Raw genomic sequence first — 22813 nt, 5'->3', positions numbered from 1 at the left:
GTTATGTTTTGTGAACACTGAAAGCTCATGGAATAGGAGTAAACATGAGTTGGGAACTGTGAAGTAATAAGAAATATATATATTGATGTCTTCCCCTGGTTCCTGACACAGAGCTCCTAAAACCCTTGTAAAAACCTAAGTGGTGAGAGCAGTAGGAGCATCTTTTGTCCCAACAGGTGACTCTGGTGGGCCTCCGGATGACTCCAGGATGGGAGCGGGTTACCAGAAAGACCAAGTCTTGACTAGAAGTTTGGAATTTTGAGCCCCATCCTTCATCCTCCAGAGAGGGAGAGGGGCTGGAGACGGAGTTAATAATTGATCACGCCCACGAGAGAAAGCCTCCGGAAAACCCCAACAGTACAGCGTCTGGGGAGCTTCTGGGTGAACACGTGGAGGTGCTGGGAAAGTAGCATGCCTGGAGAGTGCATGGATCTGTGCCGGTTCCCCATGCCTTGCCCTAGGCATCTCTTCCATTTCGTTGTTTCAGAGTTATATTCTTCTATGATAAACTGGTAATCTTAAAAGTAAAACATATCTCTGAGTTCTTTGAGCTGCTGTAGCAAATTAAATTGAACCCAAGGAGGAGGTTGTGGGAACGTCTGATCTATAGCCTGTCGGTCAGAAGTGCAAGTGACAACTGGGGCTTGGGATTGGCACCTGAAGTTGGGGGGGGGAACTGTCTGGTAGGACTGAACCCTCAACCTGTGAAATCTGATGCTGTCTCCAGGTAAACAGTGTCAGAATTTGGGTGAATTGAGTTGCATTGTAGGACAGCCAGCTGGTCCAGGGTCCTGGGTCCAGGAACCTCAAAGAGGAACAGAGAAGGAAGTGACATGAAATAGCTGTTCTTTAATAATTCTATTATAAGAATTAATAATATTATCTGAGGAAATGTGGAAATCACACAAGCCAGGGAAGGAGAGACAAATGGCCATAAGATGCTTGTACAATAAAAAGAAATGTGAAAATTTGTTTGTGTGCTATAGAATTTTGCTTGTGTGTGTGCATTTTAAAGTATTATAACTTAATATACAATTATAACCCAGTTTCAGCTATCAGTATCGTAACAAAATAATTTCCCCATACAAAAAAATAAACACTTAAACATTTTAACGGCTACGAAATTATATTGAGGGTGTTTCGTTACTTACTTAACCATCTCAATATTTGGGAAATTTAGTTGTTTTCCATAATATGCGATTATAAACGATGCTGGTATTAACATATATTCATACTAAAACATTCTGTATATTTTTTTATTTTCTTACGCTAGGCGTATAAGAGAGCATGAACTGAGAAAAATTTTAATTGCTCCTAATTTATATTTCCACCAGCACTACATAAAGTTTCTTACGTCAACAGCATTACCATAAGGGATTAGTATTTCTTTAAACAATAATTTTGGAAAGGGAGCCTTGGAATGCAATCACAAAGGTAACCATTGCAGGACAGGAATTCTGAGTTTCCTTCCTATATAGATTTTAAGAACTCTGCCTAAAGCCAAAGAGAAGCCCGATCTTCTTTTCTTTATTTTTTTATTTTTCCCAAGGATTGGCACCTGGGCTAACAACTGTTGCCAATCTTTTTTTTTTCTGCTTTTATCTCCCCAACCCCCCCCCCCGTATAGTTGTATATCTTAGTTGCACATCCTTCTAGTTGTGGGATGTGGGACACCGCCTTAACTCGGCCTGACGAGCAGTGCCATGTCCGCGCCCAGGATCCGAACCCTGGGCCGCCACAGCGGAGTGCACGAACTTAACCATTCGGCCACGGTGCCAGTCCCTGGATCTTCTTTTATTTTATATGAATTTTTTTTTTCTTTTTTACCCCTTTTACAAAAGAAAGATCCAACATCAAGTGATGGAGCCATTGGCCTCCCCAAAGATGTTCACAGATTGCTGCATCCTTTGTCTCTCTTTTCTGGGAGGGGTACATGTGATCAGGCTATGTTAAACAACTTGATCACGAATATCATGTTGAGCTAGCTGATTTGATTACTCCTTCCCTGAGACTTCAGTGCCACAGGGACTACTGGATTTGGAAAAATGACCCGAGACCAAAAGGGGATATTGGGTAGGTTCCAGAACTTTTTAAAAATGTCTACTGCAGCGGAATGAATAAGACAACAGAGAGAAACTTTATTAAGCTGGATTTCAGGGTTTCTCAGCCTAGGCTTCCACTATAGGGATAAGGTCCCTAGCAGAGAAATTTCTCTGTTAATCCTAGATCACTTAGAAGAACTATTACTTACTTTTGGAGGGCCAGAACTGACATGTTGAACTAGGACATTGGAAGCGGGAAGAGTTAACAGTGGATGTCTGTGGAGTGTGCTGAGGAAAGCTTTGTCTTGCCATGTCTCCTTAATGGACACAAGAAGATTCATACATATAAGGGAACTCCATTTTCCTGTGAACATGTCCTCGCCTCATTGAAATACAGGAATTTTCTATAATTCAAAGGATGGAATGTATCATCAAGAAAATTCTGAATGAGAATCAAAGCAAACAATGCTTTATTTTGATAAAAAACAACAATAATAACAAAAACACTGAAGCAGTTATGCAGGTGCCATATCCCTCTGGTGTGCTGGGTTCCCTGCCCTGGTCTGAAGAGGAGAGTCCTCGCTACGACCTCACACAGCATTCCCTTCTGTATGTCTATGACATCTTCCATGTGTTTACTCCTGGAACACAAGGAGAGATCTCCAACTCAGTGACACCATGCCAGTTGATGCACGCGGGCCATCTGGCCACTGAGGGCTCTGACAGTCTTCACTGATGGTCATGACCTCATGATGCATGGCACAGAACAATCTTCTCCACTTTGCCAAGTTTTAACATCCTCCACGATTACAGTGTTTAGACAATGAGTTACATGCTTATACGTTACAGTAGCTGGGAGGGGTTTCCTTCCAACTTCTGGTATTGGAGGAAAAGAAAGGACAACTTTGTGAGTCAGTCAAGCCATAGGAGACACACAAAGGCTGTTCACATTGTAGGAAATAATCAGACCTATTTAAAAAAAAAAAATCAGTCTGTTGAGTGTTGAAGTCATTCTCTCCAACGTTTTGTCACTTGCAGAAATTCTTGTATGAATTCATTATAGGAGAAACCGAGTTTCTTCTGACTTTCTTATTATAATTAGAAACAGTGAGATGAAGGTGCTTAATAGGATTACTCCAGGGCAAGAGGGGTCCCTCTCTGAAGGGTCCTGTAGATGTGGATTTCCTACATACAATAAGTAGAATGATGGGATTTCATCTTTAGTTTAAGAAGAGGTCTTTTCATTAAACATTGTTCTTGGAAACAAGAGGGCGAGATGTTTGCAGTAGCAGGGATAATGAAACTATTTTGAAATAAGCAGAACTTCAAACTGAGGAAACCTAGGGGATTTTTCCAGTGGCAATGAGGAAAGCGGGAACTGGAGAGACTATGCCACCAGCTTGGGGTAACAGGAACCTCACAGCTCCAACGGTGATCTGTCAGCATGAAGGAGGGTTAAGTGGTCTAATCATCAGAATATGAAGAAAAGGACAAAAAGAAGACACCACAAGTCAACTCAGACCTAGGAAGAGACCCAGAGGCTTCACTTTGGGATCCTCCACGGTTAATAAACCTGTGTTCTTTCATAATTGTGAAAGGAGGCTCGCCTCCCCCAACAGTCACATTCAATTTCCATTATTAAGTTGACAAAATTAAGAATTTTTTTCTTTCTCCTCCAAAGCATACTGACAAATAAATGCTAGATTTGCTGAGGCAGGATTCCTGTTTTGAGATCCACAGAAAAAAGAGCCTGAGTGAATTGTAGCTCTGTGAAAATAATCTTTGAAAATGTCCAGTTAAGCTTATTTTAAGTACTGAGGCAATCAGATCGTAACCTACGGACTCAGAGGTCAGTGTGAGCTGGTCATTGACTTGAAATACATTTACAAAGAACAGTTACACTTGTCCTGAAAACAGTGTTTGTGCTTTCACTTTTTTAGAATCTGAATTTGGAGAAAAACCTGATTGACCAAAATTATAACTTTAAGAACTTCATGAATAGAGAAATTTCTTTCTTTTCACCTTCCTTTCTTCTATTTCATTTTCATTGTGAAATATACAAACACAAAAATGGATACATATTAGACAAGGAGAACTGATCGGTGGTTGCCAGGGGAAAGGGGGGGTAGGGGGAGGGCACAAAGGGTGAAGTGGTGTACCCACAACATGACCAACAATAATGTACAACTGAAATCTCACAAGGTTGTAAACTATCATAATCTTAACAAAAAAAAATGGATACATATAGATGGTTATTAAATAAACAACTGTGTGACATCAACCCAGGTCAAGAAATAGAGTACTACTACCACCAGTAGGTCTCCTGCATGCCCCCTACTGTTGCTAGACTCCTCTTGCTCCCAGGGTATCGAATATCCAAATTAGTATAATAACCCTCCCTTGCCTTTCTTTATACTCTTATCATGTCTATTTCTATGCCAAAATCATAGTCTGATTTTTGCCTGTTTTTTTTCCCTTGTGTAATTAGGGTAACATATATATACTGTTGCATCTGATTTCTTTCATTCAATATTAAGTATTTAAGATTCATACTCAGTGTTGCAAGTTAATCCTATGAATACACCATTTTGTTTATTCCTTCGATTGTTGATGGAGGTCTGGATTGGGTTCACTTTTGGCAGTTACAAATGATGCTTCTGAGACGATTCTTCTGTGTGTATATATATATATATATATATATACACACATATATATATCTGGTTACCATTCGCATGGATTTACTTATGGTATTAAGCAGGGATCATAGGGTAACCATATCTTCAGCTTTACTGGGGATATTGTCATTTTTTTCTTCAAAGTCAACAAACCAATTGATAGTCCCACACTGTAATTCCCATATCTTCACATTCTTGCTGACACTTAATACTGTCCAGATTTTAATTTGAGGCTTCTGGCGGGTGTGTGGTGATGACTGTGGTGTAAATTTACTCAGCCTTTTCCTTTCTGTAATTCTGTCCCTGGTCAAGATTTGTGTGTGGGGGACAGGGTAGGAGGGAACCCGGGATTCCTACATCATCCTACGTGAAAATGTTTGTGGGGCACTGATATCATTTATTTCTTTTACTTTACTTGGTATTTCAAGTGCACTGTCCAGTAGTGTGGCCAGGACACAGAGTCATTTCTCAAGGACCCCACGGAGTCTAAATATTAAACTCTAAATATTAGGTCTTCTTGTTTCCTTTGAAATAGCTTCTTTTGTCCATCTGATAAAACAACCTCGAGTACTCTTTTTAAAAACAATAATTAAGATATAATTGACATATTATATTAGTTTCAGGTGTACAACATAGCGATTCAATATCTGTGTATATTGTGAAATGGTCACCACAATAAGTCTAGTTAACATCCATCACTATGCATAATTACATATTTTTTTCTTCTGATGAGAAATTTTAGGATCTATTCAGCCACTTTCAAATACACAATATAGCGTTAACTATAGTTAATATAAATATAAATAGAGTCAACAAGTGCGTTACATCCCCAAGACATTTATTTATAGCTGGAAGTTTGTTATTCAACCCTCTTCATCCCTTTCACCCCCCATCCCGACCCCCCACCTCAATTACTCTTGAGGGAGCATAAAATCCTCATACTGACTAATCGTGGGTACTTCCAAATTATTTGTCGGCTTCCACCCAGATCTTGCATTGAAAATCTCAAAGAGAGAGTTTAGATTTTCTTTCCTTCTCACTGCCTGACCTGACCGAAATGTCATGCATCGCTACTGGCCTATTGCTACATCCAGGAGAGTCACTTGAGGAATAGACAAAACTGGAGGAAAAAACACATGGATAATTTATCACTACATTGTCATCACAAGCATGGAATTCACCAATGATGCCTAGGAAGAAATTGGGATCATTTATGGAATAGTGTAAAGAGAACGTAGGAGACGTCTCAGCTGAAGAGAAAGAAGCTACAAAAAATAATTATGAAAAAGATGGAGCAATAAAATGCATCAGGAGATTCAGGAGCATAAACAGAGTTAAGGGAATAAAATGACCCATATTTTCTTAGTTACTCATTATGGAGAGCAGGATCAATTCCTAAAAGGTCAAGTAATTCTGATTCTGATGTATTTGATGATAATATTTATTACTAATGGTAATTTGTATTTTCAACTATCATCATGTAATGCTGATAATTTGCATATATAATTTATATTTCTATAGTTATTGCTACTCTCCTCTTAGACTAGTGACCATTATTTTGAGCGACAAAAACACAGTGCCTTGAGATTATCTGTCTGTTCATTACATGTGTTAAGTTATTGAATTTTTGTCTTGCATCAATTTTTATTTCAATAATTGATTGTCATTTAGATGATTCGGATGTTTACACATAATTATCAAGTCAAATCTCAGTATTTATTTAGCATTTCTCTCTTCAGTTATGGTTGGAAAATCTGTCCCTAACTTAATATTACAAAAACATATGCAGGTGTATCTCCAGATCGCTTTTACATTTAATTATTCATTCCATTTTGACTATTATAGCTTAGCCTAGAGAATTAAGTAAATGTGTATTACTTCACTCCTACACACTGTTTAAACGCAGCTAACAGACACTGAATAAACCAGCCCATCCCCGGCGGGATCGAGAGTTGCTTGCCCCACATGCTGTCCCCAGGCTGCAGCCGCCTGAGGGGACTCGCCCGGGGCCCCGCCCTCAGAGCTCACACCCGCCGTGCGCTCTCGCCCCGGGGCCGCCCCGCCGACCCTCCCGCGCGGCTCTGCGCGCACAACCCTGCTCGGCCTCCTGGGCGCAGCGCCGCCTCTGGACCGAGCACGCGCACCAGCGGCCTCCGCGCAGGCTCCGTGCCCGCGCACGCGCCCTCGCGTCGCGCTCCTGGTGGAGAGACCTGCGCTCGGGCCGGGCTCCGGGCGGTTCTCGAGCTGCCGTTCCAACGGGACTTCCGCGCTTCGGCGGCCTTTCGGACGAGCCGCGGCGCCCAGAGATGTTCAGGTTGGAGCGACACTTCCCAGAGGGTAGCGGTCACTCCAGATCTTCGGCTTCCATTCCGTGTTCGCGCGGTTCTCCCTCTTTGCAGGGTGAGTGGAGCTCATTTGTGGATGTGTTAGCACAGGATGCGGGAATCCTGTGAAGCGAGTCAATTCGAGCCCGACGTGAACCAGGAGGGCTGGCGGCGGAAGCGCTCACAGCCTGGAGGCCCGTAGTAGGGACGCCAGTCCTCACGGGACTCTCGGGCCTGAAAGGCAGAGGACGGTGTGTGTCTGTGGGGACAGACGGGCAGCGTGTGGCGGGGTGTGTGTGTGAGAGACGCGAGTGAGCGGTGGGATGCGCCTCCGTGCCGTGGGTGTGGCTGCGAGGCTGTGACAGGTGCGTGGCTGTGCTGGGGTGACGGGGATTTGGTGCATGTCCTTCACCTGTGCAGGTGTGATGGCTGTGGCTCTGTGGCTTCACTGTCTGGTGGCTCTGGGCTCCCTGGCGCTTCTTCCTCTTCTCTCCTCACAGCTGCTTGGCTGCAAGAGGGAAGTAGGACATTGAGCCCTAAAGGGAGATTTCCAGCCAGGGGGCACCGAGGTCAGTTTGGGAAAGCCTGGGGAGTTTTCTACTTGGGAGCTCTGAGGGGCAGCTACTGTCTCAGAGCCTGGGGGTTCCCAGAGCTCCGACCCCAGGAACGTGCTGTAAACCTATTCCCGTACTCCAGGCTCTGTCCTCTTTTCCATCCGTTTATGTGTATGAGCAGGGCGGGTGTGGACCTGGAGAGTGTCGTGTAAGGAAGTCATTCTGTGCCCCAAGAAAAGCCTGGTGCCTCCTGACTTCCTCCTCAGTCCTGCCATCCCCAAAAGAAGAACCATGAAAAGGGAAAATAATTGTTTTACACAAAAAAGTCAACATTGAGGATAGTTTTTTTTTCCATAACATCATTGATTTTAAATTATTGATATAAGAAAAACTTAACAAAACTTTGCAATAATATCTGATTTTAGTTGTCTTCCCAAAAACATTTCCAAATACTGATTGAAATAGAAGAAACTAAGGAATCATTTTATTTCCCCACGTCTTTCTTTGCTGCTTCAGGGCACTGAGAGTCTTACTGATGTTCTCACTTATGAGATGCTTGATCACATCAGCTTCTTTGGGCAGGTTGTGATTCACAAATGTCTCTTTGATTCTGCTGCATTTCGGTGGGAGGGAAATTTCCTCCTCCTCTTTTCTAGAAACTCTTGATTTATGAATTAAAAATGCATTCTCAAGCAAAAGTCCTGACTTTTTTCCCTTTGTTTTGTGAGCATTATCAGAGCAGGGCTGATAAGCACAATTTTAATCTAAGAATAATTGTTTCTTTTATAATACCCAATTAGAGGGCATGCAATGTTCTTCAGTAAAAATATCTAACATATTTATATAGGATTACAACATGTTATTAAGTTTTTATGTAGATTATATTTCTCCAAGATATTCATGCTTAGTAAGTGATCTTCACACTCTTAGTTTTGCTGATGAACAACCCAAGGCATTAAAATGTCATGAACTCTAAGAGCAGTTACGTTTAGAAAATCTGAGAACAGAATCTGTCTTAAGTTTCAACTGGATCCCCAGTTATGAGTGCGTATTTTACACTTGGACCAGTATCATCCTGATTAATAATGCTGTACCTGCCATCATATAGCAGAACCAAGTTAATTAACCTGTTCCGTTAGATTTTTGTGTTTCTAGTTTTGGCTGTCATAAACTAAGTATTGAACATACTTGTACGTGCATTTCTTTATCTCAGTATTTTCTTAAGAAATGTCTAGAACTAGAATTTGGGGTAGAATAATCAGATTTTTAGTAAGTGCTTATGATATGCCAGAGCATGCCATCTTAGTATTCGGGGTGATAAAAAGACTCAAATGACATAGTTGACACTTTTACATTCCTTCTGGTAAGTAAAGTAAACCCTGAATAGGAATAGATGCATCGAAGGCCACTAGGGAGATTCAGATAATGTGACTTGGTGTTTTATACGGCAGTGATGTCATTCTGACTGCAGTCACCACTGTCGGGTTGTGATTAAACTCTGATGACCTATGAGAGCACCGTGATGGTAAGGAATTTATGTTGCAAATTTTTACATTACTTTTTAAGTTGAGATAGATTCATGATCATAAAATTCACTGTTTTTTTTTGTTTTGTTTTTTGTTTTTTTGGTGAGGAAGATTGGCCCTGAGCTAACACCTGTTGCCAGTCTTCCTCTTTTTGCTTGAGGAAGAGTGGCCCTGAGCAAACATCTGTGCACATCTTCCTCTATTGTGTATGTGGGGTGCCACCACAGCATGACTTGTTGAGTGGCGTAGGTCCATGCCTGGGATCCAAACGTGTGAACCTGGGCCAACAAAGCAAAGTGTGCTGAACTTGACCACTATGCTACTGGGCCAGCCCCAAAATTCACCTTGTAAAAATGTACTCAAAAGAAAACGTTTTACTATATTCACAAGGTTGTAAAAATCAGTACCACTATCTAATTCCAAAACATTTTATCACCTTAGTAAGAAACCCTGGCCTTGTTAGCTGTCACTTCCTATCCCTCGTCCTCCCATACTCTGGAGACCACTAACACGTCGTCTGTCTCCATGGATTTGCTGAGTCTTGAAATTCAGTCTACGTGGAATCATGCAGTGTGTGTCCTTTTATGTCTAGCTCCTTTCACCTAGCAAGAGTTTTTCAAAGTTCGTCCATGTGGTAGATAAGCACATTATTCTTTTACTTTACTTTGGAAAGTATACATGGCATTACATTTGCCATTTTAACCACTTTTCAGTGTACAGTTCTGTGACAGTAAGTGCATTCACATTGTTGTGTGACCATCAGCACTGTCCACTTCCAGGACTTTTTCATCTTCGACTGAAACTCTGTCCCATTAAACCCTAACTCCCCATTCCCCTCTCCGCCCAGTCCTGGCAACCACCGTTCTCCTTTCTGTCTCTATGAATTTGACTTCTCTAGGACCCTCATAGTAGAGCAATCGTGCAAAATTTATGCTTTCATGACTAGCTCATTTTACTTAGCACAGTGTCCTCAAGGTCATCCACGAGGAGTCGGTATCAAAATAGCCTTCAGTTTTATGTCCGTGTAATATTCCCTTATATCCATAAACGACATTTTCCTCACCCATCTGTGGACATTTGGGTTGCTCCCACTTTTTGGCTGTTAGAAATGTGAACATTTGTGTACCAGTTTTTGTGTGAATGCATACTTCCATTCTCTTGGGTATATAGCTAAGGGCAGAAGTGCTGGGTCACACGGTAACTCCTACATTACATTTTTTATTCTGATGATGGTGGTTGCTGAGTGAGACTGATGGGATAAGATAATTGAGCAGCTTTCTGGAGGACGTGACTCACAGGGTGGGAAAGGGTTCCGTACAGAAAACTTGCAGAAGGATGTAACCCCGAGACCAGAAACAATACATATTAGCTATACTCAGGGACTTGACCATCTGTCTAGACAGTCATCCAACAATGAGCATGCCTAGAAACCTGAGAGGAGATTGTGTCACTGGTAACGGAAAGAAACAAAAAACATTTAGTAAAACAACCCAAATTTAGTACATTTCTCCAAGACCTACTAAAAAGAATGAACTTTCCACATTTTAGAAAACAGCTTCCACTTAACACACAACAAATTTTCACATGCATAGATATTTTAAGAAATGGCCATTGAATCAGCAAGTTAATACATACTTAAACAAAACCCCCATCAGGAACAAAAGATAAGCACTGTTAATATTTGAATGTACAACTTTCTAGCTTGTTTTCTGTCTATTGAAGTCTGATGATTTTTCAGTCATTTGATATTGAGATACACATATGTTCTTCAAATGGTATCATATTGTACCTAGTTTTATAACCTGATTTTTCTACTGACAGTATTTCTGGAATGTTTTCCATGTTCACGATATTTTTCCTGACTTCACGTTTATTACATGAATATGTCGTAATGTCTTTAATCGCAGTCAGTTTTTCTGGAATTGGAATACTGAATACTTCCTGACCAGTTCTATGTCTTTTCTAACCTCTTCAACCTCACGGGACCCCAAGGCCATGAGGTAAGGTGTGGTTGGATGGCGTGGCTCCTTTTCAGTCCTGGAAGGTGTGAATGGAGGGACGAGGACCTGTTCAGGGCAGGGCTGAGCAGCCTAGTCTCAGGTGCAGAGCAGCTTCCCCAAAGTGGAGGACAGGCCAGAAAACTGTCTGCTGAAGTGTTTGGGTTTCCTGGGGGTTAGGGGAAGAGTTTGGGGTTATCTACAATCCTTCTAATCTTTTCATATTGTGTTTGTACAGTTAGTGGTATTATGCAAAATGGAATGGAGGAGCCAAATGTTACTTCCTTTCATGGTAACCCTAAATTATGCTTGCTCTCATGGTCTCTTTTTCCTTTCCCAGCTCTGGATTCTCTTTGTTCTTTCCCAGTAGAGGAATCCCAAGGAGGACTGATCAGTTTTGGTAGGTGCAAAACCATGGTATGTGTAAGTTAGTGTTTCCTTCTCGTTGAAATAGTGAGACGTAAACGTTTTCATTAATTGTTCTAAGAACCCCATTTGATTATGTGCTTCCCAGTTCCTCCCATTCCAGTGAACTGAACAATGGTTCCAAATAACCTAGTCCTTCTTATGTGGCCCAGTCTTTTCCAGCCAGTGTTTATGTATTCACTGACCAGATTATTCTCTCCTATGTGCTCAACTTAGTAATATTAAGAGCTATAATGGAGGAATGAAGAAATTAAGTCCTGTCAAGAAATTATTTGAGCTTCCCGTGTCAGAACTGTAGCTGGAGGAGAGATGGAGATCCCATTTGGCCAAGCAGGGAAAGACTCTGACATTCTCACAGACGTGAGTTTTCTAGATACATGTGATAAAGCCCAGCAATGAACGGTCTCTGGAGGCTGAGATCCAATGCTCTGTGAGGTTTTTGGAATTGAATAGCAATATGATTTAGGACTTGAAATTATATGGATCATGGTCCTTTGTAAGGGATTCCTGAATGATAAGTATGACTATTTTATTGCTAACTAGGATGCAATGAATTTGAATGAATTTGACACAACTCTGGATCATGCTACATTAGTATCCTCTAACTCATGAACCACAGAAGTACTCAGTCAGGGATTGCTAGTGGCCATAAAAGAGAATAAAATCATAAGTCTTAAATTAACAAAGAGCAAGAACTGAAAAGACCTTAGATAAGTTGTCCAACTTAATGTATAGCATCGTAATATCTAAACATGATTAATTCTATTATAACCATAAATTAGAGTGCTATGCAGCAATTCAAAATATTTGTCAAAATAACGAAACTACATATGATAGAATTTAACAAAGACTCTGAGTATTTAAGATATTCTTTTGCTTTTTTTTAGTGCTGTTTTTCTATCTGTTATGACAAACTCTAAGTTTCAATTGGAGAATTTTATGCTTTTACATTTAATGTAATTATTGACAGTTAGATTTAGGTCATCCATTTTACTATATGTTTTCTTTTTTTCCATTTGGCTTTTGTTCCCCTTTCTCTTTTTTGCTTCTTTGGGGTTAATAATATTTATTTTAAATTCCATTTTAACTTGCTTTTTCTATGTGTGCCTATTTTTAGTGGTCACTGTCTATATTTACATATATATATATATATATATATATATATATATATATATGTACCTGTATATACAGTTATTTTATTGGGTCCTATTGGCTTTCAACCTTGTATACATTTCAGGTGTCTATCATTAGACTTCAGTTTCTCTTTAGACTGCATTGTGTTCATCACCAATAATTCAGTTTTTATCCGTCACCATACATATGTGGCTTTACCATTTCATCCTCCCTCATCCCTTTTTCCTCTGGTAACCACTAATCTATTCTCATCTATGTGTTTGCTTATATTCCACATAGGAGTGAAATCATACAGTATTTCTTTCTCCGTCTGACTTGTTTTGCTCAAGATCCATCCATCTTGTCTCACATGGGATGAGTTTGTCTGTTTTTATGGGTGAGTACTATTCCATTGTATATATATACAACACTTTCTTATCCATTTGTCCCTTGATGGGCACCTAGGTTGCTTCCACATCTTGCCTATTGTGAATAATGCTGTGGTGAGCATACGGGTGCATATATCTTTTTGAATTATTGATTTCATGTTCTTTTGATGAATACCCAGTAGTGGGATGGCTGGATCATACAGTATTTCTGTTTTTAAGTTTTTGAGAAATTTCCATACTGTTTTCCACAGTGGCTGCACTGGTTTGCATTCCCACCACCAGTTTATGAGCATTCCCTTTACTCCACATCCTCTCCAACATGTGCTATTTTTTGTCTTGGTAATTATAGCCATTTGACTGGTGTGAGGTGATACCTCATTGTCATTTTGATTTGCATTTCCCTGATGATTAGTGATGTCAAACATCTTTTTATGTACCTGTGGGCCTTCTGGATATATTCTTTGAAAAATGTCTGTTCATATCCTCTGTCCATTTTTTTGATTGGATTATTCTTTTTTTTGTTATTGAGTTGTATGAGTTCTTTATATATTTTGGAAAGTAACGCCTTGTGAGATGTATGATTTGCAAATATTTTCTTCCCATTGGTAGGCTGTCTTTTCATTTTGATGATGGTTTCCTTTGCCTTGCGGAAGCTCTTTAGTCTGATGTAGTCCCATTTCTTTATTTTGTCTTTTGATTCCCTTTCCTGTGGAGACATGGTATTCAGAAAGATACTACTAAGACCTACACCAAATCTGTACTGCCTATATGTTCTTCTAAGAGTTTTATGGTTTCAGGTCTTACATCCAAGTCTTTAATCCATTTAGAGTTAATTTTTGTGTATCATGTGAGACAGTGGTCTACGTTCATTCTTTTGCATGTGGCTCTCCAATTTTCTCAACACTGTTAATTGAAGAGACTGTCCTTTCTTCATTGTGTGTTCTTGGCTTCTTTGTTGAAGATTTGCTGTCCCTTGATGTGTGGTTTTACTTCTAGGCTTTCAGTTCTGTTCCAAGGATCTGTATATCTGGGTTTTTTATGCCAGTACCATGCTGTTTTGATTACTACAGCTTTGTACTATATTTTGAGTTCAGGGAGCATGATACATCCAAGTGTATTTTTCCCCCCTCAGGATTGCTTTGGCTATTCAGTCTTATTTGTTTTTACATATAAATTTTAAGATTCTTTTTTATCTTTTCATGAAGAATATCATTGGTATTCCATTCAGGTTTGCATTAAGTTTGTAGATTGAGCTGTAGATCAATCTGTAGATTGATTTAGGTAATATGGACATTTTAACTGTGTTTATTCTTCCAATACATGAACATGGAAGATCTTTCCATTTCTTTGTCTTCTTTGATTTCTTTCATTAATGTCATAGTTATTGGTGTATATGGCATTCACCTCCTTGGTTAAATTTATTCCAGGTATTTTATTCTTTTTTGTTGCAATTGTAAATAGGATTATAGTCTTGACTTCTCTTTCTGCTGGTCCATTATTAGTGTATAGGAATGCAACTGATTTTGTGTGTGTGAGTAAGACTGGCCTTGAGATAACATCTTTTGCCTATCTTACTCTTTTATTTTCTCCCCAAAGCCCCAGTACATAGTTTATATCCTAGTTGTAAATCATTCTAGTTCTTCTCTTTGGGATGCCACCATGGCACGGCCTGATGAGCGGTGTATAGTTCCAAACTGGCAAACCACAGGCCACTGTAGTGGAGTGAAATGCAAATAATTTTTGAATGTTGATTTTGTACCCTGCAGCTTTACTGTATTTGTTGATTATTTCTAATAGTTTTTTGTTGGATTCTTTACAGTTTTCTGTATATAGAATCATGTCAACCGCAAATAGTGATAGTTTTAATTCTTCCTTTCCTTTTTGGATACCTATTATTTCTTTTTCTTGCCTTACTGCTTTGGCTAAAATTTCCAGTACTATGTTGAAGAAGAGTGGCAAGAGTGGGCACCCTTGTCTTGTTCCTGTTCTCAGAGGAATGGCTTTCACTTTTTGACTATTGCGTATGATGTTGGTGGTGGGTTGGTGATATATGGCCTTTGTAATGGTGAGGTACTTTCCTTCTATACCCATTTTATTGAGAGTTTTTATCAAAAATGGATGTTGGAAATTGTCAGATGTTTTCTCTCCATCTATTGAGATGATCATGTGATTTTCAGTCTTCATTTTGTTAATGTGATACATCACATTGATGGATTTGCTAATGTTGAACCATTTCTGCACCCCTAGAGTAAATCCCACCTGATCGTGGTGTATGATCCTTTTAATGTATTGTTGTATTCAATTTCCTAATATTTTGTTGAGTACTTTTGCGTCTATGTTCATCACTGATATTGGCCTGTAATTTTGCTTTTTTGTGTTGTCCTTGTCTGGTTTTCATATCAGGATAATGTTTGCCTCAGAAAATGAATTCAGAAGTGTCCTGTCCTCCCAATTTTTCAGAATAGTTTGAGAAGCATAGGAATTACATCTTCTTTGAATGTTTGGTAGAATTCACCAGAGAAGCTGTATGGTCCTGGACTTTTTCTTTGGGAGGCTTTTGATAACAGTTTCAATCTCTGCTTGTGATTGGTGTATTCAGATTCTCTATTTCTTCATGATTCCGTTTTGAGGGGTCATATGGTTCTAAGAATTTATCCATTTCTTCTAGGCTATTCAGTTTGTTGACATATAGTGTTTCATAGTATCTTCTGTAATCCAATGTGTTTCTGCAGTGTCCACTGTAGTTACTCCTCTTTAATTTCTGATTGTATTTATTCGAGTCTTCTCTCTTTTTTTCTGAATCTGGCTGAGATATTGTCAATTTTGTTTATCTCCTCAGAGAACCGCTTCTTAGTTTCATTGATCCTTTCTATTGTTTTTCTACTTCCTGTTTCATTTATTTCTGCTCTGATTTCATTATTTCCTTCCTTCTCCTGACGTTGGGCTTTGTTTGTTCTTTTTCTAGGTCTTCCAGGTATAGTGAGGCTGGTCTATCTGAGACCCCACTGGCTTTCTGTTGGCTCCCATAGGCGTGGGTGCTGCTGCCCCATCATGACCGGTGATGCTTGTCCTGGGTTGTCTGAAGGTGCTGGTTGCACTGCTGCCAGGGGTGCTGGGTTCACAGGTGTCACTTTCCCTGCCAGGGACCTGGAGAACTATATGTATCTCCTGCTGCTGCTGAGCTGGTGTTGGGGGGGGGGGGGTGCCACCAGTGGGGGCTGGGTCATCAGTTCTGCTGTGTTTCCTGAAGGCTCTGGTCACACATTCCACCTGCCAGTGTTGGGGCAAAGGGGCTATTTGTTATGCCCCAACTCCATTTGCTCACAGTTGTGTGGGCCAGGCCACCTCCACTGTGCCAGCAGTCACACAGGCCAGGGTGCCACCATCCATGCTCCACTGGCAGTCATGTGAGCTGGGCTGTCCTCACCACTTGTGCAAGCCACTGTGTGAGGATCCACAACCTGGATTGCTGCTGCTCAGGGAGGGTGGTGGGGGCTTCTCCCCTAGCACTGCTTACTGGGGGTTGAGTCCACCCACCTTCAGATGTATAGATGCATGGATCTCTTAGGCATCCTCTAGTGCTGTATAGGAAATCCTCTCTTGGTCAGTGCATGTCCATTTGGCTGTAACTGAGAGGGGAGAGACAAGGGGGAAAATTCCACCATGATGCTGATGTCACTCATGTTGTCTCACTTTTTTTGAACTTTACAAAAAACCAATTTAAAAAAAATTATTGTGGTCTAAATAGTTTATAATATTGTGAAATTTCAGTTGTACATCAATATTTATCAAACACCATATCAATGTGCCACTGCACCCCTTGTACCCACTCTCCTGCCGCCACAGTAACCACTAAATTGTTCTCTTTGTTCATAAGTTTGTTTATATTCTACATATGAGTAAAATCATATGGTCTTTTCTCTCTCTGTGTGGCTTATTTCTCTCAACATGATGCCCTCAAGTTCCATCCATGTGGTTGTGAATGAGACAATTATGTCCTTTTTATGGTGGAGTAGTATTCCATAGTATATATATACCACGTCATCTTTATCCAATCATCAGTCATTGGGCACTGGGGTTGCTTCCACATCTTGGCTATTGTGAATAATGCTGCAGTGAACATAGGGGTGCATACGTCTCTTTGTATTGTTGATTTCAAGATCTTTGGATAAATACCCAGTAGCGGGATAGCTTGGTCATATGGTAATTACATTTTTAATTTTTTGAGAAATCTCCATTCTGTTTTCCAAAGTGGCTGCACCAGTTTGCCTTCCAACCTGCGGTAGATGAGGGTTCCCTTTTCTCCACAACCACTCCAACATTTGTTATTTTTTTGTCTTGGTGATTGTAACTGTTCTAACAGGCGTAAGATGATATCTAACTGTAACTTTGATTTGTATCTCCCTGATGATTGGTGATGTTTAGCACCTTGTCATCTGCCTATTGACCATCTGTATATCTTCCTTGGAAAAATGCCTGTTCATATCCTCTGCCCACTTATTGATTGGGTCATTTATTCTTTCATAGTTCAGTTGTGTGAGCTCTTTATATATTATGGAGATTAATCCCTTAACATATATATGATTTGCAAATATTTTCTCTCAGTTCCTGGGTTGTTTTTTCATTTTGATCTTGGTTTCTTTTGCCTTCCAGAAGCTCTTTAGTCTGATGAAGTCGTGGCCACTTGTTTATTGTTTCTTTTGTTTCCCTTGTCTGAGTGGACACTATGTTTGTAAAGATCCTTTTAAGGCTGATGGCAAAGAGTGTACTGCCTATATTTTCTTCCAGAAGTTTTATAATTTCTGGTCGTACATTCAAGTCTTAGATCCATTTTGGGTCTATTTTTGTCTATGGAGAATGATAATGGTCTACTTTCATTATTTTAGATGTGGTTCCTTAGTTTTCTCAGCACCACTTATTGAAGAGGCTTTCCTTACTCCATTCTATGTTCTTGGTTCCTTTATTTTTTATTTATTTATTTGTTTTTGAGGAAAATTAGCCCTGAGCTAAAGTCTGCTGTCAATTCTCCTCTTTTTGCTGAGGAAGAATGGCCCTGAGCTAACATCTGTGCCTATCCTCCTCTACTTTATATGTGGGATGCCTACCACAGCATGGCATGCCAAGCGGTGCCATGTGCACACCCAGGATCCAAACTGGCCAACCCTGGGCCACCAAAGAGGAATGAGCAAAGTTAACCACGGTGCTAGCAGGCCAGCCCCTCTTGCTTCCTTTATTGAGGATTAGCTGTCCATATATGTGTGGTTTTTTTCAGGGCTTTCAGTTCTGTTCCATTTACCTGTGTGCCTGTTTTTGTTCTGGTACCATGCTGTTATGATTACTATAGCTTTGTAATATGTTTTGAAATCAGGGATTGCGATGCCATCAGTTTTCTTCCTGTTTCTCAGGACTGCTTTGGCTATTCTGGGTCTTTTGTTGCCCCATACAATTTTTAAGATTCTTTGTTCTATTTCTGTGAAGATTTTCATTGGGATTTTGATTGGGATTGCATTGAATCTGTGGATTGCTTTAGGTAGTATGGCCATTTTAGCTATGTTTATCCTTCCAATCCAAGTTCATGGAATATGTTTCCATTTCTTTATGTCATCATCAATTTCTTCCAGTAATGTCTTATAGTTTTCATTGTATAGGTCTTTTACCTCCTTGATTAAATTTATTCCTAGATATTTTATTCTTTTTGTTGCAATTGTAAATGGGATTGTATTCTTCAATTCTCTGTTAGTTCATTATTAGAGTATAGAAATGCAACTGATCTTTGTAAGTTTGTATTGTACCCTGCAACTTTGCCGTAATTTTTTATTATTTCTAATAGACTTGCATCTCTTCTCTATTCTTTTTTTTTAATTTTTATTCAGTTAATGATGGGTTACAATCTTGTGCAATTTCAGTTATACATTATCGTTTGTCACTCGTTTTGTAGGTGCACCCCTTGACCATTTGTGCCCAACCCCCCCCATCTTTCCCCTGGTAGCCACTAATCTGTTCTCTTGTCTACATTTTTAAATTCCTCGTATGGGTGGAGTCATAGAGAGATTGTCCTTCTATAACTGGCTTATTTCACTTAACATAATTCCCTCAAGTTCCATCCATGTTGTTGCAAATGGGACGATTTTGTTCTTTTTTATAGCTGAGTAATATTCCATTGTATATATACACACCACATCTTCTTATCCAACCATCTGTTGATGGGCACTTAGGTTGCTTCCAAGTCTTGGCTATTGTAAATAGGCTGCAATAAACATTGGGGTGCATAGGACTTTTGGAATTACTGACTTCAAGCTCTTTGGGTAGATACCCAGTAGTGGGATAGCTGGGGGTTATGGTAGTTCTATTTTTAATTTTTTGAGGAATCTCCATACTGTTTTCCATAGTGGCTGCACCAGTTTGCATTCCCACCAGCAGTGTATGAGGGTTCCTTTTTCTCCACAGCCTCTCCAACATTTGTTACTATCAGTTTTAGATATTTTTGTCATTCTAATAGGTGTAAGGTGATATCTTAGTGTAGTTTTGATTTGCATTTCTCTGATGATCAGCGATGATGAACATCTTTCATGTGCCTATTGGCCATCCATATATCTTCTTTGGAGAAATGTCTGTTCATGTCTTCAGCCCATTTTTTGACCAGGTTGTTTGATTTTTTGTTGTTGAGTTGTGTGAGTTCTTTATATATTATGGATATTAAGCCTTTGTCAGATATATGACTTGCAAATATTTTTTCCCAGTTATTGGGTTGTTTTTTTGTTTCAATCCTGTTTTCATTTGCCTTGAAGAAGCTCTTTAGTCTGATGAAGTCCCATTTGTTTAATCTTTCTATTGTTTCCCTTCTCTGAGAAGACATGGTGTCTGAAAAGATCCTTTTAATACTGATATCAAAGAGTGTATTGCCTACGTTTTCTTCTAGAAGTCTTATGGTTTCAGGTCTCACCTTTAGGTCTTTGATCCATTTTGAGTTTATTTTTGTGAATGGTGAGAAAGAATGGTCAATTTTCATTCTTTTACATATGGCTTTCCAGTTTTCCCAGCACCATTTGTTGAAAAGACTTTCCTTTCTCCATTGTATGCCCTCAGCTCCTTTGTCGAAGATTAGCTGCCCATAGATGTGTGGTTTTATTTCTGAGCTTTCAATTCTGCTCCATTGATCTGTGCACCTGGTTTTGTACCAGTACCATGCTGTTTTGATTACTGTAGCTCTGTAGTATGTTTTGAAGTCAGGGATTGTGATGCCTCCCATTTTCCTCTTTTTTCTCAGGATTGCTTTAGCAATTTGGGGTCTTTTGTTGCCCCATATGAATTTTAGGATTCTTTGTTCTAATTCTGTAAAGAATGTCATTGGGATTCTGATTTGGATATCATTGAATCTATAAATTGCTTTAGGCAGAACAGACATTTTAACTATGTTTATTCTTCCAATCCATGTACATGGAATGTCTTTCCGTCTCCTTATGTCATCATCCAATTCTCTCAGAAAGGCCTTTTAATTTTCATTGTATAGGTCTTTCACTTCCTTAGTTAAATTCACCACGACGTATTGTATTCTTTTTGTAGCGATTGTGAATGGTATTGTGTTCTTGGGTTCTTTTTCCTGTTAGTTTGTTATTAGAATATAGAAATGCTACTGATTTATGCAAATTACTGTTATATGCTGAAACTTTGCTGTAGTTATTGATTACTTCTGAGAGTTTTCCAATGGATTCTTTGGGGGTTTCTATATATAAGATCATGTCATCTGCAACAAGCGAGAGTTTCAATTCTTCCCTCCCTATTTGGATTCCTCTTATTCCTTTTTCTTGCCTGATTGCTCTGGCCAGGACCTCCAGTACTATGTTAAATAAGAGTGGTAATAGAGGGCATCCTTGTCTCGTTCCTGATTTGAGGGGGATGGCACTCAGTTTTTGCCCATTGAGTATGATGTTGGCTATGGGTTTCTCGTATATGGCCTCTATTATGTTGAGGTCGTTCCCTTCTATGCCCATTTTGTTCAGAGTTTTTATCATGAACGACTGTTGAATCTTGTCAGATGCTTTCTGTGTATCTATTGAGATGATCGTGTGGTGTTTATTCCTCAGTTTGTAGATGTGGTGTATCACGTTGGTTGATTTGCGGATGTTGAACCATCCCTGTGTCCCTGGTATGAATCCCAGTTGATCCTGATGTATGATCCTTTGGATGAACTGCAGAATTCTGGTTGCCAAAGTTTTGTTTAGAATTTTTGCATCGATGTTCATCAGTGATATTGGCCTGTAGTTCTCTTTTTCTGTGGTGTCCTTGTCAGGCTTTGGTATCAGCGTGATGCTGGCCTCGTAGAATGTCTTAGGAAGTGTTCCATCCTCCATAATTTTTTGGAATAGCTTGAAAAGGATAGGTATTAAATCCTCTCTGAAAGTTTGGTCGAATTCCCCAGGAAAGCCATCTGGTCCTGGGGTTTTATTCTTTGGGATGTTTTTGATTGCTGTTTCAATCTCTTTCCTTGTGATTGGTCTGTTCAAATTGTCTGCTTCTTCTTGAGTGAGCTTTGGGAGATTGCAGGAGTCCAAGAATTTATCCATTTCCTCTAGGTTATCCATTCTGTTGGCATATACTTTTTCATAGTCGTCTCTTATAATCTGTTGTATTTCTTTGGAGTCTATTGTTATTTCTCCTCTTTAATTTTTGATTTTGTTTATTTGAGCTTTCTCCCTTTTTTCTTTGTAAGTCTGGCTAGGGGTTTGTCAATTTTATTTATCTTCTCAAAAGACCAGCTCTTTGTCTCATTGATCCTTTCTACTGCCTTTTTCGTTTCAATAGCATTTGTTTCTGCTCTGATTTTTATTATTTCTCTCCTTCTGCTGACTTTGGGCTGTGTTTGTTCTTCCTCTAATTCGATTAGGTGTAATTTAAAATTGCATATTTGGGATTTTTCTTGTCTGTTAAGATGTGTCTGTATTGAGATGAATTTTCCTCTTAATACAGCTTTTGCTGTATCCCATATGAGTTGGCATGGTATGTTATCATTTCCATTTGTCTCCATTTTTTGATTTCTTGTTTAATTTCTTCAATGATCCATTGCTTGTTCAGTAGCATATTGTTTAGTCTCCACATCCTTGTGCCTTTCTCAGGTTTTTTCTTGTAATAAATTTCTAGCCTTCTAACATTATGATTGGAGAAGATGCTTGTCATTATTTCAATTTTTTAAAATTAGTAGAGGCTTGCCTTGTTTCCCCACGTATGATCTATCCTTGAGAATGTTCCACACGCACTTGAGAAGAATGCGTATTCTGCTGTTTTTGCATGAAGTGTTCTGTATATGTCTATTAAGTCCAATTGTTTTAGTTTTTCATTAAGCTCCACTATTTCCCTGTTGATTTTCTGTCTGGATGATCTGTCCATTGATGTGAGTGGGGTGTTGAGGTCCCCTACTATTATTGTTTTTTTTTTAACATCTTCCTTTAGGTCTGTTAATAGTTGCTTTATGAACTTTGGTGCTCCTGTGTTGGATGGGTAGATATTTATAAGCATTATTTCTTCTTGATGAAGTGTCCCTTTGATCATTATATATTGCCCTTCTGTGTCTCTCTTTACCTGCCTTATTTTGAAATCCGTTTTGTCTGATATAAGTACTGCAACACCTGCTTTCTTTTGCTTGCTATTAGCTTGAAGTATTGTCTTCCATCCCTTCACTCTGAGCTTGTGTTTGTCCTTGGGTCTGAGGTGTGTTTCCTGGAGGCAACAAATTGTTGGATCTTGTTCTTCAATCCACTTTGCCACTCAGT

The 22813-nt window shown here is 39.5% G+C and overlaps 1 long non-coding RNA gene across 12 annotated transcripts in view; it reads left to right on the top strand.

Moving 5' to 3' along the window:
- The first annotated feature begins 6859 nt into the window (after nt 1-6859).
- LOC138922042 (uncharacterized) overlaps nt 6860-22813 on the top strand; it is a 40865-nt gene continuing 24911 nt past the window's right edge. For 5 of the 12 annotated variants that reach the window (XR_011435157.1, XR_011435156.1, XR_011435161.1 and 2 more), the window contains exons 1-3: nt 7124-9120; nt 11029-11518; nt 12958-13054. This is a non-coding gene — a long non-coding RNA (uncharacterized lncRNA). The other 7 variants (XR_011435155.1, XR_011435160.1, XR_011435152.1 and 4 more) reach the window with 7 other exon arrangements.

This window comes from Equus caballus, unplaced genomic scaffold (assembly GCF_041296265.1).
Source record: "Equus caballus isolate H_3958 breed thoroughbred unplaced genomic scaffold, TB-T2T haplotype1-0000340, whole genome shotgun sequence".
NCBI classification, from domain to species: domain Eukaryota; kingdom Metazoa; phylum Chordata; class Mammalia; order Perissodactyla; family Equidae; genus Equus; species Equus caballus.
The sequence above is the reverse complement of the archived record's forward strand: the minus strand, read 5'-3'. Positions and strand labels throughout refer to the sequence as shown.